Source organism: Amblyomma americanum, chromosome 2 (assembly GCF_052857255.1).
Source record: "Amblyomma americanum isolate KBUSLIRL-KWMA chromosome 2, ASM5285725v1, whole genome shotgun sequence".
NCBI lineage: Eukaryota > Metazoa > Arthropoda > Arachnida > Ixodida > Ixodidae > Amblyomma > Amblyomma americanum.
In genome coordinates this window covers 72,855,819-72,869,791 of record NC_135498.1, presented here as the reverse complement: position 1 = coordinate 72,869,791, position 13,973 = coordinate 72,855,819, and positions in this window count along the sequence as shown.

Here is a 13,973-nt window from a genome sequence, read left to right as displayed (position 1 = left end):
CTGCCGCTGGTCCGACTACTGCTGAAGCAGTGGCCACCGGTGACGCTGGCAGGGCTCCAAGAGGGCGGATGGCCCTTTTATAAAGGTCTCTGGCAGATTAGAACGACTATAGAGCGGCCTTACTGCGCGAAGAGCATGGACTGCGTCTGCAGCTGATGCGAGAGGACCACAACAGTATTCTGCAAGAGCGGCAGGAGAAAAACTCCTTGATATCCAGAAAAAAAATGGAATTGGAAATCTTGGAAATTGAAAAACAAATCAAACTTGAACAGCTTCGTAGGCTGCGAGAGGCACCAGAATAAACGGTGCCTATGACTGAATGAAACTGGAATGCTGTGTGAATGCTTGCACAAATATGTGGCAAATCCACATAACTACACTTCATTTGCACATGTACCGTTTTAAGCACATGACTCGGTGGGAACAGACATACAGCCCCGTCACCACCTCGCATGCAAGTCTGACAAGCTATCGCATAGCAGGAGGCAGGCAGGATGGTTGCGTGGTACTTCTGCTGCTATGGCTATATGGATCTTTGGATGCAAACAGCAATTTATTCATAGAAATACGCATTGCTGTATGCTACAAATATGGCTGCTCTAGGAAGGAAAAACCTCCGCTGGCATTGCTTGCAAAACCAACCAGTAGGGAAAATTGCAGGCCACATTGTTAAAGTTTCCATGCATAAAAAGTCAACAATATTAGCTCACGCAAGTCAACACGACAACATGCCAGTTCTCGATGAGTGGAATCAGTACAGTTCCAAGAAGGCCGGCTAAAATGCAAAGCCAGATTTAAGCTGTGACCGCCAACCAGTAACTGCAGGTACAAATCAAAAGAACCGCTAGTCCAAGTGTTTGCATGTAAAAGATTTCACTACAACACTTGCGAGCTAGAAGTAGCTACCTAGTCATATCACAAACCATTCATTGAACCCACAAAACAAAATGTTGCAAACACTACTGGGGTCATAAATTATCTTTCAGTGGTCCACCACAACTGCGGCAGCAAGGCGTTCCCAAACATCAGTAGTGCCCGCACACAATGATCTCGACTAACTGTTGGTGTTGGCTCATGACGACTCAATTTATGATCTAGGGTTTGTATTCAGCCATGCAAAGCAAGACACCTAACAAACCCCAGGTGCATTTGGCTCGAGAACAAAGAATATTGAGTGCAACTGCTCGCAGACAGATTGTGTAGCCTTAGCAACAGTTACAGGAGTTTTATGTACGACCATTACCTTTACACTTGGAAATTAAAAATGCTCACAGGTCACACACTGTAGGTTGGTATGTTTCACCATGACACAACAATGCCTGGAATCCTCTCCGCACATATGCTGCAGTGAACTTAGCTTCTTTCTCTGTGCCAGTTACTGCCCGTTATGCAACTTTGTTGTAAGAGATTGAGCTGGACGAGGGATGTGGATCATGTCAGGAAGCCCATTTCAGACCTAAAGAATCGACCTTTTGCACCATACTATGACAACAACCAACTCCCACTTTGGACAGAGACGAGAGAGAGCGACAATGCACAACAAACCACTCGAGCATCGTTCCTTGATAAGAAGGCTCCAGTGTGAGAGCTGAAGGTTCGACCGTTCTACACCATCTTGAAAGCAAACCAAATGAAAAGAATACACTCATGTTTTTTTTACCTCAATACAGCCAAAAAAAGTGAGAAATTTAATAACTGATTCATAACACACCTCTGTTGGCAAGCCAGAAAACAAAACTTCGCAGTGATCTGGAATTGCATCATTGTACGCAATCAGGAACGTCTCGTTTTGTTGTAAAAGGGATATTTGAAATTAATGATTGTGCAATGGGTTTTCCGGGCAGAAAGTACAAAGCGCAGAACAGCGTTCACAGACAGTCAACGGTTCCAGCAGCACCAACCCGAAGCACGCGCTCGCCGAGAGCAGTCCCGCTGCCACATGGGCACTTCTTTGTCATTACAATTGTGACATAAAAACAAATTTATACTCAACACATGGAAGACATGCAAGAGCCCAAGCTTGATGTGCAAGCCGGGTGAAAGTAGAAAAGACGAAGTAGCAGAACTACTTGCTGTGAGGAACCTGAATTCCATGCCGCTACCAAAGCAGCCTCACAAATGTTTGCTCTGTGGAAACGTGCACAAGCCCTGCGACTGCTCCACCTAAGGCCCAACTGTTGTACTTTACCAAATCTGGTAATTTTTCACATGCGTGTAAGCAAAGCCGCCAAGACAGCAGCTCTTAAACAGATGAACTGAGCGCCATTAAGACCCTCAGCAGCAGGGTCAACGAGCTTTTCGGTATTCGCCTCCTGCAAGATCAATACAGCGTTCTTGAAAAATAGCATTTGAAATAGAACACTATAGCAAGAAATGCATAACCTAGAAATGGAAGAGTAGGAGCTTGTTAGTGCAACAAGCTCGCAACTTAAAAGCTTCCGAAGCTGAGAAAAAATTCTAGTGTAAAGGGGTGTATTGCAGTGAAGGTCTGCGGTCGTACATCAGAGAGCGTCATGATGAGCACACTCTCAGGAGTCACTCAGGATCCCCAGCTGCACTTCGTCGACCTCTTCGTCCCGCCGCTTGAACTGCTGCTAGTCGTTCCCATTGCTCTAACATTTCTTTAGTTCCTGCACAAAAGTTGGGATACGGGTAGCATGAGCAAGTGCCCATTATAAACATGCTTTATTCAAAATGCGTGGGACAGTGTTGAGGACTGTGCATTTCTTACCTATGTGAAGCTCTTCTGGATGAGCACCCGTCGTGCCTGCATTCCCGACAAGCTGTCGCTGACAGCATCAACAGGTGGCAGGTGCTCTGGCCGCCTCGCTGCTGTCGTGCTGGTGCGAGCCGGTGGAGCGTCCTGGATGGGAGCGCTTTCAATAGGAGGCTGCGGCTCCTTCATCAAACATGCAAAGTTCTGCAGGGCTGCACGCGCTGTGATGATCATTGCAGCTTGTTTCGGCTTGTGCTGGAGCCCCATATCCAGACAAGGGAAGCGGCGCTTCCAGACACCGAATGTCCTTTCGACCATATTCCGTGTCTTTATGTGGGCTTTTTGGTACCTGCACGTATAAAAGAATATTGCGTTGATTTAATGCCACAGCTCGAAAGTGTGGTCAAGCTTTGTCAACTTTGTCATGCACTGTCATTGGAAACATAATAACTAACCTTCCTTGCGGTGAATTTGCACAGTGATTGCGTGGTAATATAGCGCTTATAATGTAGTGCTACTCTTCACGGAGCATGGAGAACGAAGCTACACTCTTCATGGAGTACAAAGCTACATTATAAAGCAGTACTAAAACAAAATGCTGGGCCTCGATCGCATATTCCGAAGAGACACATTTCGCTTTGTGGGACGCCGTAGTGAAAGGCTCCGGAAATTTCTACCACCTGGGGTTCTTCAGCGTGCAACGACGTCGCACAGTACACAGGCCTCCAGCATTTCGCCTCCATCGTAATGTGAACGCCGCGGCCGGGATCGAACCCGCGTCTTTCGGGCAAGTAATCTTGTGACTGTACGTTCGTAGCACCGCGGGGAAATAAATAAAATGACAGCACGTACACGACGCGAACGAATACGAATGAGCTGAACCGTGGTAACTGTTCAGAGAATTTCAATTTTCATTGCTCACATGCACATTGATGGAGAAATAGCCTTTGCGGTTTCGGTAGACTTCCGCATCTGCGCCACCCGGGATATTGATGCGGACATGCGTGCAATCTATGCAGCCGGTCACACCAGGGAATTCACCGATCTCATAAAAGTCCCGCATCAGCTTTCCAAACTGCGAGACGGCTGGAAACTGCACCAACATCGGGAGCAGGTGCTTGGCAATCAGCAAGGTGACCTTGCCAACTGCGCGGAACACCGTGGGCTTCGAAATCCGCACCAGATCCCCGGTGATGGTTTGGAAAGTACCGGCCCCATAAAACCTCAAAGCCAGGAGTAGCTACAGCATCGGAGGAACAGGCTGTCCCCTGTTGTCGGGACTTTCACGCAGGGGCAACACGGTGAGCAGCTCCCGCACGGCGTTCTTGGAGAACCGAAAGCGGGCGAGGAACTGCTCGTCGTCGTAGAGCTCCATGGGGTTCCCCCGATCTCGTAACGCTGGCCGTGGAATCTTCGGCAACGAATGGGCCTCAGAAAATACTACGTCCATGGCGTGGCAAGCGAACTCGAACGCAGCTACCCTCCGCGTGACGTCCGATCGGTAGGTGGCCATGTTGGAAAATACAACGAAGTCAGCTTCAAGCAAGCTCCTCAGCCGACTTGAAGTTGGACCGAACTAGGATCGAGCCAAGCCGGTTGCAAGTCGCACTTCAAGCCGAGTTTGGTTTATGAAACACGATGGAGCTCACTTGAGACCGATGGAAGTTAAGTTCGAGCCAAGTTACATTTCTGCATTCGGGGGTAATTAGTGTCATCGTCTGCACGTCTCACTAGACATCATTCTTCGAACTCTATTCCCCAGTCAGCAATCTGGGGAATACGAGGGGTATTTCACGACCTGTAGGTTAGGGTACCGGGACACTCCGGCCGCTAAGAAGCTCCCTTTATTGAGAGGCACTCTCAGTTGCTCTTGTACATAATATAAATAGTCTGTATAAAGTTTCCTTGCTTTTTTCTTTTTAACCACGTCTGCGATCCTCCTTGTCCCTTCTCCGGGCCGACCACGCTACATGAATCCCAACAACTGGTGGCAGCGGTGGGAGGCCGATACCTGATACCCGTGCTACACGGGCGCTTCGAATGCCTTCCAACCGAATGCCATTCGGCTCGACTGCCGAACTTACGCAGCTCCACGAAATGGTTCGACGACATTCGCTACAGATGTCATTCGTGTCGACGGACCTCCGCGGGGACATTCCAGACTTTGTAATGCCTTCGAAACACGACGACAGCCCGAACCGACCGAGGCATTGCCTCCGCCATCGCTTCGCCCTCCCACAGCCGCGCGACTGCTTCCGGCGGCTCTGTGGCTGCTCATTTCGATACCCGCTGCTCGCTTTTCCCAGCCATTTGCTTAGCAAATAGCTGGTGTTCTGTCTACGCAAGTGCTTGAAGATAATAGTGCACGAATGAACATTTACCGCATGAGCATGAAATTTCTCCAGCAGTGCGCCGATGAGGACGGCTGCACTCATACTGTTGCTTACATCGCTTCCTACGAACAGCTAGCGCTCGTTTTCATGGCATAAAACGCATTCTGCGCTTTAGTTCTATTAAGTAAGCTCATCTCTTTTGTACCTGTTGTACCCGAGCTAGATAACGCAGTGCGCAAAGCTGTGAGAGGAAGCGCCGATACGATCGCTCGCCGGAGAAACACTTGACAGCCGGGCTGCTGACATCGCGTACGACCGGCGCTTGTCGCTAATTTTCCCGACTTCCTCCGACGCGATCAGTATTTCATTTTAAACTGCTTTATTCAGAAGTATTATTGGTGACCATTCGCGGTAATTGAAATGGCATAACTTGTTATCAACAAAATAGCAACGGCGACGACTGCTGCTGGCCGTAAAGCAGTGGCCGGCGGTCTGAGTTTTACTAAAGACGTGTCCTCCACAATGGCCGAAAGCGTTGCCATTGAGGCAGCTCTAAAGAATCTACGGTGATGTACGCCTCAGCCTACTGTTATAATTACGGATTCAAAATCTGCCCTTCAAATGTTAGAGTACGGGTTCCCCACTGATGCCTTGAGTCTCTACGTTTGGTGCAGAATCTACATAGCAAAGGCTTCTCTATACGTTTTCAATGGGTGCCCTCGCACATAGGTGTCTTAGGCAACGAGATAGCAGACAATCTCGCCCATACAGCTCTCTCCGGGATTCCAGTACATGGAGTCCCTCATGAAGTCAAGCAAATGTTCAGAGATGTGGTGTTGTGCCACTTCAGTTCTTTGTGGAGCTCTCCTCATCAGCCATGTGTGACCACGGGTCTCAAAAAGTACCAAGCCACTTTGCTGCACCGCGTTCGCACGGATTCTGCTCGTACGCCGGCGTGGATGTATAAGACTGGCCTAGCGTTGTCACCATTGTGTTCAACGTGTGGTGTGTGTGGTGACATAGAACATTACCTCTTGTGCTGTACTTTGTACAACGCGGAACGGGCTGTGTTATTCGGATCCCTCAAGAAGGCAGGAGTTCCTCACAGTTCTCTTCAGGACATTGTTTTCCCGCGCGGGAGCCAGTCGAGTAGTAGGGATGCTTCTCGCCTTCTTCTACTTTACCTGCAGGACACGGATTTGGCCTCCACATGGTGACCTCAGGAGTGTCTATTTGGGTTTTTTGCGGACAGTGTTTCTATGATTTTTATTTAAGTGTCGCTACGGTGGAGCAATTGCCGGCAGCAACTGCAAGGCTAATCCCACCGGTAGTTTACAACCACTCAGCTCAACTCAACTCACACCGGCGCTTCCCGTTCATCGTATGCGTGCCCTGCGATGTGAGCAATTGTTGATTTCTGGTCACTGTTGTCAAAACTACACTCGTTGATCATTTTCATATGCTAAAATTTGTGAAGTCGCTCTTCAAAACCGCCAAATTCACTGGCGTAACCCTGCGGACTCACTAGGCCTAGTCGTCGCGGAAAGGAAGGGGGTCGCCATCGATTAAAATTAATTTGGCAAACGCTTATAGCTGCTGAGTGTTCGAGTGTGTACATGTGAAATATACCCGTTAATGTCGCTTATTAACAATATGGATAAGGTAGAAGGGCGAATATATTCACACCGTTGCCTCATCACCGTGTTTTCGCTCAGCCGCCGGCCTGCCGAGGACATGAAGGCTGACTGTACGCCGTTCGGATTCGTCCGTGTCGTTGGCCTCAAAAACTTGTCCCACTACAATCAGGTATGTTGCTGTTGTCCGTGATAGTGTCGTTGTCGCACTCGTGGGACCGCCGCCGTCGTCGTCATCGTACACTGAAAACGAGCTGAGGAAATTTCAAATGTGTTTGGAAAGTGTCGTGAAGCGACGCGGAAGTCCGTCGAGCCCGAATGCCATTCCAAGTCTCGAATGTCATTCGACTCAGATGTCATTCGAACATGCCCAGTGAAGGGTATTAAGTGATTATTGTGCTGTAGTTATCGTATCTACTCAGTGGGGTGTTTCATTTGATAATTTCAGGGTTTATTATTATTATTATTATTATTATTATTATTATTATTATATTATTATTATTATTATTATTATTATTATTATTATTATTATTATTATTATTATTATTATTATTATTATTATTATTATTATTATTATTATTATTATCTTCCCAACATGGCGCCCAGTAAGGACGCATGTGTGCTGTGCTCCCGTCCGTTTTTTGGTAAGCAGCAGTTTTTTCGTTGTGCCGACTGCAACAAACGTGTACACGCGAAGTGTGTCACTTGGAGTGACGACGAGCTGCAGCTTTTGAAGTCCGGCTCGCGACCATTCATGTGCAATCTGTGTTTGTCGTCTTGCGGCGGTGCTAAGCCTAGCGACGGTGGCGTGTCAGCGGCTGCATTCCTTTCTTCCACGGCCCACCAGCCCCATCACCCGACCGACCCGACCGACCCGACCGGTTCCCTCGCTTCCTCCCCGACGGGCGAACCTGACGGTGCGCTTGCCTCGCTTCGGGCTCTCCTCCTCGACGCACTTGAGGGAATCTCGTTTCTGAGCGACGAGGTCGCCCAGCTGCGGGAGGAGAATGAGCGCCTTCGTGGTGACAACTCGCGGGCGCTCGCTCTCCAGGCCGAGGTCGTTGCCTCTCTGCGGGCTGATGTTCGCAGCCTACGCGAGGAGCTTGCGAGGCGCCCTGCTTCATCGCAGCGTGATCCGCCTTTCGTCGAGCCCCTGTCCGCGAGCAGTCCTTCCCGTATGTTCCAGCCATCCAAGAGCTACTCTGCTGCCCTTCACTGTGGGATGGCAACTGTTGATTTGGCCACCTGCCCGACATCTGTATCTGTCCCCCCACTTGTAGTTAATTCGCCTGAGGCGCAGAAGAAGCACCGAAGCCCAGCCATCACTGGCTCGTCGAGCTCATCCAGTCTGAACGTCGCCAGACCTCAGAAGCGCCCGAAGGCTATTTTCGTCTCCAAGCTGTGCCCCGAGACAACGTCGGCTGATCTGACGAACCATCTGAAGTGCGTGAACGTCACCCCCCTAACCTTCCGGCAGTTGAAAACGAAATATGACTCCTACTCGTCCTTCCACCTCACAGTCAGCGCGGAATTTTACGATCAGCTTGTTGACCCTTCGATGTGGCATACGGGCTGCATCTTCAAGGCTTTTCGTGGAAAGCTCCTGGATGGTATGTTGCATCCTTCCGAGCTGACGGTTGATCGCAGTCAACCCTAACTTGGATATATATTATCAAAATGCCCGAGGTCTTCGGACTAAGGGACCTGTATTTTTTTCTAATGCATTAGCCTCTTGTTACTCGGCTGTTGTAATTACTGAGACCTGGCTGTCTAGCGAAGTTAACTCAGGTGACTTCTTTCCTAATAAATATTCTGTTTTTCGAAGTGACCGCCCTGAATCAGCTTCTAAACAAAAGGGAGGGGGAGTGCTCATTGCTATTGACAGTTCCGTGCAGTGCGTTCGGCGTTCCGACCTGGAAACCATCGAAGAATCTGTCTGGTTAGAGCTAACTTTAACTCGACATCAAAAACTCTTATTGGCAGCTTTCTATATTTCCCCTAATCTGCCTCCTCCTGCCTACGATGATGTACTACATTCTATTGAATATGTTATCACTTCTCATAGCAAGCACAAACTGCTCATTTTAGGGGATTTTAATACTCCAGGTATTAACTGGAATACCTTTACATTTTCACACAACAATCATTATGTAGTTAGTAAGTGCAACCGGCTTTTAGATTTCATAACTTTTAACACCTTGCAGCAACACAATTTAATTGAAAACTGTTGTGGTAATGTTCTTGACATTTGTTTATCTAATTTTGAAAATGTTCGAGTTTCGTCATCTGACATCTCACTTACTCGCTGTGACAAATTTCATCCTCCAATTCTAATAACGGCTTCGGTTTCTGTCCCACCTTCTGCTAATTCAAATCGTGCGGGGAATTCCCCCCGTTTCGCTTACGCACTTGGCGACTATGTTGGTCTCTTCGGTTTCTTCTCTTCTGTCGACTGGTCTGTTTTAAGCGAAATCAGCGATGTTGACGAACAAGTCAGTCGCTTCCCTGAAATAGTTCTCAATGGTATGCGCCAGTACATACCTATGCACACTCCTACTCGCAGCAAGTTTCCGTTCTGGTTTTCCAAAGAACTTAGAACAGCGCTGAAACTTAAGGAGCGGGCCCACCATAAAGCGAAACGCCCTGGGCTGGATACATGGGCAGATGAATTTCGCCGCTTGCGTTCCCTTTGCAAACGCCTGTACAAGCGGGATCATGAGTCCTACCTTGATTATTTAGAGAATAGTGCCTCTAATCGTCCTACTGAATTCTGGCGATACGTTCGCAAGCGTTCTAATAAATCTGATAGTCATATTCACTTAGTTGACTCTCATGGGAATGAAATTCGGAATGTCGCTGACGGCTTTGCTCAACACTTTTCCTCCGTGTACAAATCTCCACTTTTCGACTCCGTGTGCCTTCCAGCTGGCGCACATAATTCCGTTCTTCTCGACGAGAAGTTAGTAAGTGAGAGTCTTAAGTGTTTGAAACAATCTTTATCCCCTGGACCTGATGGCATTCCAGCCGCCATAATAAAAGCCTTCAATAGTACCTTCGTCCCTGTTTTAACCACGATATTTAATAACTGTTTGAAAAATTCTACCTTTCCCGCGTGTGGAAAACGGCGCGTGTTTTCCCTGTCTTCAAATCAGGAAACAAATCTGATGTTTCGAACTACCGCCCCATTTCTCTTCTTTGTGCAACCTCTAAGCTTTTTGAATTAGCTTTGCACAAAGTACTTTCCTTCCACCTCAAAAATGTAATCATTCATAATCAGCATGGTTTCATAAAAGGTCGTTCTACTACAACTAACCTTGTGACTTTTATGACGTATACATCAGCTGAAGTCCTTCAGAGGAGTCAGGTAGACGCTGTGTACTGTGATTTGAGCAAAGCTTTCGACGTTGTTACTCACTCATTACTTCTTCAAAAGCTTCTGCTGCTGGAGATCGACGTTTCAATTGTAGCCCTCTTACGCAACTGTCTTCTTGATCGGTCCTGCTTTGTCAGTGTAAATGGACAGACCTCATTTGTTTACACTCCAACCAGTGGAGTTCCTCAGGGCTCGGTATTAGGCCCGCTTCTGTTCTCTGTTTTTATCAATGACGTTTCCTCCGTGGTCAAAAACTCCTCGTTTCTCCTTTATGCGGACGATATAAAAATGTTCAAGGCAATACATACTCTTCATGATTGCTTGTCATTGCAATCGGACATATCCGCCTTCTCTGATTGGTGCTTGAAGAATGGGCTCACTCTCAATTCATCTAAAACCAAGGTTGTCTCATTTACGCGTAAAACGCACAGTCTTCTCTACTCTTATTCTGTGAATGGTAGGCCGCTGCCCAGGGTTGATGAAATTAATGACCTCGGCGTACTTTTCGACCGTAGCCTCAGCTTCTCCTCTCATACAAAACGCATTGCTCTACGGGCTATGAGTACACTCGGCTTCATCTGCAGGCTTTCGAGAGAGTTTCGATCCCAACTCCCTTTCTTAAAGCTCTACCTCTCCATATGCTTGCCGCTTTTGGAATATGCGTCTGTTGTTTGGAGCGGCACTTGCCAGTCGAACTGTGAAAAAATCGACAGAGTTCAGATAAAGTTTTTACGCATATTTCAACATCGGTTTTCTTGCAAAACTTCTAGCTCTCATCCCAGACGGAGTAACTCACTGCAGCTTCCTTCTCTTAGCTGCCGTCGCGTGAGGGCAGATATAATTTTCTTGTATAAACTTCTTCATGGTCACATTCTATGCCCTCAGCTCCTAGCGCGTATCCTTTTGCGTGTACCGCGAAAGAGCATAAGGGAATTCAGACCATTCCAAGTTTATGCGCTCCTGCACTCCCTCTCCCCTCTGGACAGAATGCAAAAGTTGTTTAATTCTCTTTGTCCTCACCTTGATATATTCGAAAATTCTCTCCCTTCCTTTATATTGAATGTCCGTGACGTTCCACTTTGAGCACTCTTTTTATCATACATAACTTCCCCTTTCATGCATTTTGTCTTTACTACACTTGTGCGTTTGCACCGGTATTATATTGTTTTTTTCTCTCCTTAATTGTACATCACGTGTACTTGTTTTCATTAATATTATTTCTTTAATACTGTGTACTCACGCCTGATTGTCTGTAACGCGTTCACTAATTACATTTCTTATTGTGTATGATTGTATTTCTAGCTTGTATTTCAGAGATCTCTTATTCGTTCATATTAGTATTGGCTTTATTCTTGTTTGTATTTTGATTTATGCTGTACTTGGCTGTTATCGGTCGTTCTTGTTTTCATTCTCTTTGTTTATTGTTTTATTAGTTATTTATATGTCTGTTGCCTGTTCTAGCTGTTTTCATATACCGCTGTTCTCGCTGTTTCCTTGTTCTCGCTTTTTTGTTTCATGCTTGCTGTCGCGCCTAGTTGCTATCATCCGATACCCGACTTTCCATCCAAGGTGTGTTTTTCATCGATTCATCGGACTTTTTCTGGTTCACCGCCAAGAGGAGACGCTAGGCCGAAGCGAACCCAGGGCTCGCTAGGCCTAGCCAGCTGTTCTTCTGCCACAACATGGAGGGTTCCGCCGCCGCTTTGACGCACGGTTCCCAGGTTTCCCAAATGTGCGTGCAAGTAGAAGGAGAAGAAATTACGCCCGAGGAATTCCGACGCTCGCCCGGATGGCTGCACATCGGCGGGCACACGAGCCGAACACGCCTGCAAGGAACGCAGGGTGAGTCGACTTCTCGTGCCGATACTCCGAGCTCTCGACAGAAGCCTAAATTCAACAAGAACGTTAGGAGCGCAGTTATTCGGGCGGCTCGCATGCCCGCCATGCCTGTAGAAGAAATTAAGATCGTCGTGCGGCCCCGCGATGGGCTCGATATTTTCAAGGCAGGAGCTGCATGCGTGGCTAATGCCATCATGGCGGCAGCGGGAATTGAGACGGCAGACCGAGCTGAGGATATGGCGTGTCCCAATACCCAGCAGAACATTATGGTGCTCAGCACTCCGAGCGAGGAACGAGCGGAGAAGTATGCTCGAATTCAAGCTATCAACGTCCGAGGCAAAATATACGAGGTGCGCGCGTACGGAACGACCGCCCACGACACAGTCAAGGGCGTGATCAGGGGCATAGCACTCGAGGACAGCGAAGCCGACATAATGCAGCAGATTGTTACCAAGTACAACCCCCTCGCCGCGGGGGCGAAGCGTATCGGAAACACGACGACAGTAATCGTAGTGTTCAACGGTATCAAGGTTCCCAAGTATGTGCGTTACGGATCCACGCTCTACCCGTGCAGTCTCTACAGGAAGCAAATAGAAGTTTGCAAGGTATGCGGCAAGGTCGGCCACAGGCGCGACGTGTGCCCCACACCGGACGTTCGCGTTTGCCTTGCCTGCGGTGTTTCTAATCCAAGAGAGGGCCACAAGTGTGTCCCCAAGTGCAAGCTCTGCGGCGAAGAACACCCCACCGGGGACCGCCTCTGCAGAGCCAAATACAAGGTTCCATACGTCGTACGGCGACGGCGATGGGAACGCCGTAACGCCGAAGAAGAGCAAAAGCAAGCAGTCGAATCAAGCTCGTTTCCACGCCTCGGACGCTCCCGCTCGCGCAGTGCGTCCCGTAGTGGATCCAGCAGCGCGTCGCGCAGCGCGTCGCGCCATGCCTCACGCCACGCTTCCCGTCATGCCTCGCGCAGCGCATCCCGCGGCCGTGACTCATCTGACGGGAACAGCTTCGGCGTTCAGCGATCGCGCTCCCGTGACAGAGTCAGCTGGGCCGACGCCGCAAAGGGCGGAGTTAAAAGCAGCAGCGCTAGCTCCAGCAGCGCCACTAGTGGCCGAACCACGCCGAGCAGCTGGCAGGCGTGGATTACCAGCCCCTACTACAAGGAGCTCGAACAACTCCGCGCAACCAACGCGACGCTGGTAGAAACCACGCGCCGGCTCGCCCAAGAACTAGCCGAGGCCAAGAAAGAACTCCAAGCACAGCGAGCCCAGCCAGCCACTGTCCCAGCTCAGTCATCCGAGACACGTACACCCGCCGTTATCACCGAGCAGAAAACCGACACGCCATCACACCAAGGCACACAATCAATGGATACAACCCAAGACGAGCCCCAGCCGGAGCAGACCACTGACCCAACCCCCAAGAAACGAGCACGCACCTCATCACGACAGTACAAGGACCTGACCCAATTGGAAACTCAGCTCGAAGCAAAAATCGAAGCGTTCGCCAACACCTACGCCAGCCCGGCTGCCGTCACCGACCAACGCCTGGCGCGGCTGGAGGAGCTGATCACCACGTCCTTCTGCACCATACAAGAGCGTTTCGCCTTCATTGAACAGACCCTTAAGCCCATAGTACGCAGCCCCACCTTTGTGGCGCAATTCTCCAACCATCCATACCTTCAAGAAGAGACGCAAGCCCCAACTCCGACACAATCATGTCCAAGCCCCAAGCCACAATAGGATCGCTACCGGGCCTTACGGTCTGGCAGTGGAACTGCAACAGTTACAACAGCAAGAGAGCAGTGCTGCAACAACACATCACCACAGTAACCAAGAAACCCGACATCATCCTGCTGCAAGAAACGGCGACGGTGACCCCCACCCTCCCTGGGTATCGCGCTCATGTTAGCCCGGCGGAGGGACGGGGCGTCTGCACGTTCGTCCGCAAAGGGCTCACGTTCATCGAGCACCAACTCAAACACGGCCGCAGCAGGGTGGAATATACCTTCACCGAAATCATCCCAAACAAACAACGGAAAGGCAGCCTGTTCATCGCCAACATCTACAGCAACC